Source organism: Triticum aestivum, chromosome 7B, assembly GCF_018294505.1.
Source record: "Triticum aestivum cultivar Chinese Spring chromosome 7B, IWGSC CS RefSeq v2.1, whole genome shotgun sequence".
NCBI classification, from domain to species: domain Eukaryota; kingdom Viridiplantae; phylum Streptophyta; class Magnoliopsida; order Poales; family Poaceae; genus Triticum; species Triticum aestivum.
In genome coordinates, this window is record NC_057813.1 from 222,369,954 (window position 1) to 222,375,643 (window position 5,690).

The 5,690-nt window shown below is 39.9% G+C and overlaps 1 long non-coding RNA gene across 8 annotated transcripts; it reads left to right on the forward strand.

The window, feature by feature from the left end:
• The first annotated feature begins 136 nt into the window (after positions 1-136).
• LOC123156217 (uncharacterized) lies at positions 137-5,051 on the forward strand. Of its 8 annotated transcripts, none has more exons than XR_006477916.1 (4): positions 137-507; positions 617-1,167; positions 1,251-1,375; positions 1,458-5,051. It is a non-coding gene; the product is annotated as an uncharacterized lncRNA (long non-coding RNA). The 8 variants fall into 8 exon arrangements; XR_006477918.1 differs by having other exon boundaries at positions 1,277-1,375; XR_006477914.1 differs by having other exon boundaries at positions 617-715; positions 798-1,167; positions 1,277-5,051.
• The last annotated feature ends 639 nt before the right edge of the window (positions 5,052-5,690 follow it).

Here is a 5,690-nt window from a genome sequence, read left to right on the forward strand (position 1 = left end):
ATCGAGCCTCCACGGTAATCCTAGAAGTTGTGTCTAATTAACCGTCCAATCTACCGATAAGATACCCGGAATCGTCCGATGAATATAAGTTATGGTGTCCCTCCATCGTGAGTTGTCCCGCACGCTGCCTGTCACAAAATATGAAAAGAAAAGAAAAACAAATCTCCCCACAACCTCCTCCCTCAAAAAAAAATCTCCCCGCAACCTCCCCGCAGCCTTCTTTGCCTCCTCTATCTCACCGGCGCGTCGTGGAGCGACCCTTGCCGGAGTGGCGCCACAGATCCTCAACTAAATCGAACATGTAAAGATTGTTGCCGGCAACTATGGTGTCGTAGCAGCTGCTCAGGCTCAACTCGCATGGGAGTTCGTTCCCAATGGAGAGCGACGACCATGCCGGAGACAAGGCGGTGGATGGGCTCGGGGCGGCATCGCGGCTCCACGCCGGCGTCGTGACCGCCGCCCAGCAACTCCTCCTCTATTGCCAATTTGCGATCGATTTAGGAAAAGGTATATGATCCAACACAGGCTCCGTCCGACCCCGTTTTGCTGCAGCCTTTTAATTTTTAGTTTCCAAGTTCTGATTGAACTAGGATCGATAATCTATGATGTCCTGTAGATGAGGCGCCGCGGCTCCACGCCGGCATCGTCCCCGCCGCCTAGCAACTCCTCCTGTACTGCCATTCTCAACTCCAATTTGCGATCGATTTAGAAAAAGGTATATGATCCAACACGGGCTCCGTCTGATCCAGTTTGCTGCAGGCTTTTAATTTTTAGTTTCCATGTTCTGATTGAACTAGGATCGATCTATGATATCCAGTAGATGATATATAATCCCATGATAGATGATGAGTGATGCAAGGGTGGAATAGGCATGGCTGTTTGTAGTAAATTAAGAGGACATCGACGTATCTGAGGATGCAACGCCGGAGTGGCGCCACAGATCCTCAACTAAATCGAACATGTACAGATTGTTGCCGGCAACTATGGTGTCGTAGCAGCTGCTCAGGCTCAACTCGCGTGGGAGTTCGTTCCCAATGGAAAGCGACGACCATGCCGGAGACAAGGCGGAGGATGGGCTCAGGGAGGCATCACGGCTCCACGCCGGCGTCGTGAACGCCGCCCAGCAACTCCTCCTCTATTGCCAATTTGCGATCGATTTACAGAAAGGTATATGATCCAACACAGGCTCCGTCCGACCCCGTTTTGCTGCAGCCTTTTAATTTTCAGTTTCCATGTTCTGGTTGAACTAGGATCGATAATCTATGATGTCCTGTAGATGAGGCGCCGCGGCTCCACGCCGGTGTCGTCCCCGCCGCCTAGCAACTCCTCCTGTACTGCCATTCTCAACTCCAATTTGCGATCGATTTAGAAAAAGGTATATGATCCAACACGGGCTCTGTCTGATCCAGTTTGCTGCAGGCTTTTAATTTTTAGTTTCCATGTTCTGATTGAACTAGGATCGATCTATGATATCCAGTAGATGATATATAATCCCATGATAGATGATGAGTGATGCAAGGGTGGAATAGGCATGGCAGTTTGTAGTAAATTAAGAGGACATCGACGTATCTGAGGATGCAACTCTATACGAAGGACTGATGGAGGGGTTATTGACTTCAGCACCGTTTGAGTTCACTGCCTGCAGCTCCTGCATCCACTCAGCTGCACCCACCGTATCCTTATATTTTTTGGTATATTATCCAGCCCATTGAACACAGAGCAGAATCCCCAATGATTGTTTAGGAACTAGATATTTGTACTCATGCAATTCATCTCTAATCCCATGTCGAGACATTGATATTTACCTGCAGAACATTACCAACCTAGATTCTTGGCAGTGCACTGCATATTTAGTTCTTCCATCAATTTTGTCATTCTAACAGAAAAATGGAGCTGATTCTCACTAGGTGCAGTCATGGACTGCTGATATAACTTCACGGATGGTATTTGCTGGAAACTAGATTCTTATCTTCTGGTATTGCCTACATATTTCAAAGTGTTTCAGTTTCGGTCAATGTAGATTAGTCTTATTATGAGTTACACATGAACCTTTTTTTAACATTTAGTACATGTTCAGTTATCCTTTCTTCAGTTTCCCATGATGTGCATAATAATTAACTTCAAAACTTTGTCGAGTATTATTTGTTATATATGCATGAAGTATCTACAGTTAATTTCCTGTTGTAAAAATCATTTGTTAGTAGCTGAATCAGAGGGAAATCTATGACAAGAAAACCATCACACAAATCTTTAATTAACAGGAAGACGTTACAGAGTAGTATTACTTATTATATGTGGGTAGTACGTACAATTAATCTTTAGTTATAGAAAATCATTTGTCAGTAGCTGAATCATAGGGAAATTTGTGATAACCGAATCAGCATATAAATCATAGTAATTCTAAGCTACTTTTGTAAGTTCATTCGAGTGGACTTCGATGTAAGTAAATTTTCATTTTTATCCTCATATCTTGGATTCTAGGTGATGAGCCTCGGTTTTGTTGCATCACAGTTTTGTATGATTGGCCACGAGCTACACAAATACTCCCTCTGATCCAAAATAAGTGTCGTGGTTTTAGTGCAAATTTGAATTAAAACCATGACACTTATTTTGGATCGGAGTGAGTACCATATAGTGTACATATATTTATGTTGATGTTAGAAGGCGGAATGTTAAAAGTTTTCCCATGCTCTTATTATAAATCTCTTCATAGTAGCGATATGCAGTTTGTGATTTGTTTCTTTTAACTTCTATCAGCATGGATGATATTCCTAAAGGTTGGTCCTGACACTCAGAAGCTCCTCATAGAGCAGCAGAGCTGCCCTCTCCATGGCACATCACTCTGCGTCTAAATGAGTAGATGTGCAACCTTCGTGTATAAAACTATCATATTTCTGCATGCTATAACTTACAAAGAATAATGTCTCATGTATAAAATATATACAGAATTTTTGGGTCACCACAAGATTCCTGTTATATTAATGGGCACAACCAATTTTAGTATGAACCCCTGTCTTATTATGCATCCATTGGTTCATATTTCATATGATAAATCTACTATAGGATCACTATATACACATAGGAATCTAGATTACATACACAATCGAATGGCAAAGAGGGTTCTGTTGCGTTATTTAACTCATCCATTGAACCTTTGGTTCGAGTTTCTGTCCATTGTAAAGAAAGATTTTACAACTTTTACCCAACGACTAACAACCATCAAAATACAATTAACTATATGTTAGCTTAGCAAACATGGCAATATATTTTACCGTGTCCTTACAAGACGCACATTTTCCACAAATAGGAAATCTGGCTCTCTGTCATTTGTTCTTTTTTATGCTTGGCTGCCCAATAGATAGAACTGTTACGTTTTAGTTTGTTGCACCTTATTGTTTTCTAGAGATACTAAAATTTATCATGGAGTAGATCAACTTAACATTACATGAATTTGTAGTTGTAATTGGGTGGCGATCGTTCACACAGTTGTTCTGACCAGTAATGGGATGCTAATTCATCCTAACGATTGCATCTTCAACGACGCGCGCCCATCCATCCTAACGTTAGTTCACGGCATCAAGGAGGAGGCCAAACTTTGGGCTCTGGCAGGCGATGCTGGACTTAGAGTAGTCCGGCCCCCGACCTGGGATGTGCATTAGCTCATGTCCCCGACTGTAATTCGCCTCCTAGGAGGGCTGTAACATAAAACACTCTCTCTTTTCCCGAAAAAAAAGGAGTTCTATTTTAAGCTAATACTTCTGCTACAAGATCCGGTGAACATTATTGGACCATTTTAGGCCAGCGTGCACAAGGTAACACGTAAGTATCATACTATTATTTGTGCCACATTCATATATATATATAATTCATACATATATATATATATATATATATAATTGTATTTCCGCTGGGACATAGTACCCGCGGAAATCCAGTTCGTTAAGCTTCACAATAATTTCCGCATGTAATTCACATCACATTTCATGTTCTGTGCCAGAAGATATTATAGCAGAGTTGATTAAACCGTGTTGTTGCTTGATTTGAGCTTATTTTGATTTTTAAAATGCCCACATATGATTTTGGAAAAAAGGTGTGTAGAAAGAGAAAACCATAGAGAGATTGCATTTTCCCCAACTATTCATACTTGCATTTATCATATTTCTTCACCAATGTTTATATTGAAAGTCGCTCACATATTCGGTTCATGTCAAACTGGGGTCCATCCGAGGATGCATTACACATGATAATGTGTGTAAGTAAGAACATTAGTGCATTTGCAGAAGCTGCGCTCAACATCGCGCATGATATTACTCCAGATTTTATTTTATTTAACTATCCATGTTAATTCCACCATAAAAGTTCTATTTCTATTTATGTGTTGTTTCTTCACAACAAGAAATAATCATGACAGTAATTCCGCTGGGCTAATTGCTTCTCTTCTATTTCCAACATCCAAGATTGACATATTCAACACATGGCATATCTTTAGGTTATTTATCATTCGACATTTGGTGTCCATTTTATGGTTTTTCTGTAGTACTTAATAATGCCTATAGTGTAGTAGGCTCATTATTGATTGCTAAAAATCGGTGTTCCATTTTGAAAACACGTAAATTCCAGCAAATTAAATTTACACATGTGCTTTGTTTTGTCGCCAGGTGGTTGTCAAGGAAGAATTTCCTAGAGCAGCTGCTATTGGAGAATTCAGGGATGAAACTAGGTTTCTGTGATAATCTTAGTTGAGGCCAATTTACATGCTTTCATTTGCATCACCAATTCTCATGACCATGGTTGATTTTCAAGCATCACAAAAATATCATTTTCTGATTATCCTGAAGAGTAAATCTGAATGCCTTCCTTCTCCTTATTTGGAATTAGGACAACAGTTTTTCTACTTATCTTTCCTCCTTTATACACGAAGGTTACCATTCTAATTTTGTCCCTTCTAAACTGCCCCAAGTTGTTCTGAATGTTACTCCAGTAAGTTGTACAAAAGATGACTGGAGCTAATACAGTACGTTTGAAGTTTTACTACTCCCCTGTTCTCATGAGTTTCGTGTGACTGCAGCAGTGCAACTAATGTAGTACTCCCTCCCAAAATATAAGATCATTTTTGACACTATGATAGTGTCAAAAATGGTCTACATTTTGGGACGGAGGGAGTATGTTCGAAGTATTACTACCCCTCCCTATTCTGCTCAGTTTGGCTTCTGTCATTAGTTTTTAAAGTGAAATTCACATTTTATATTTAGACAAGAATGCGCTTTTGTGAAGTTAGAACTATACAAATCAAACTTTAGTATGTATTAATTTCGAAGTTTGTGCATTACTTGGAAAATATTCAGTCTTTGCATATCTAGGCTTACATTGACGTAGTTCTCCGCCCCTTTGAGCTCCAAGCATTTCATCGATCAAGATACCATGAATCTTCTTTGACCCTCTCCTAAAAAATATAGGAATGGCTAAAGAAAGATCAATTCTATGTAGAAAGGCTTGCTTTGTCAACTATTTCTACTAGCGATCCAGAGACAACCGTCTCATCCTAAGTACAGTTCTGTCATATTTTAGTAAATTATTATGTCGACTGACTAAAAATATTTGCCAATCTTCGTAATGGCGGAAAAAGGAACACTTTTAAGTTCTATATCAGGGTTATGCAAGTTTACATGTATTGAAACTTGTGCAAAAGG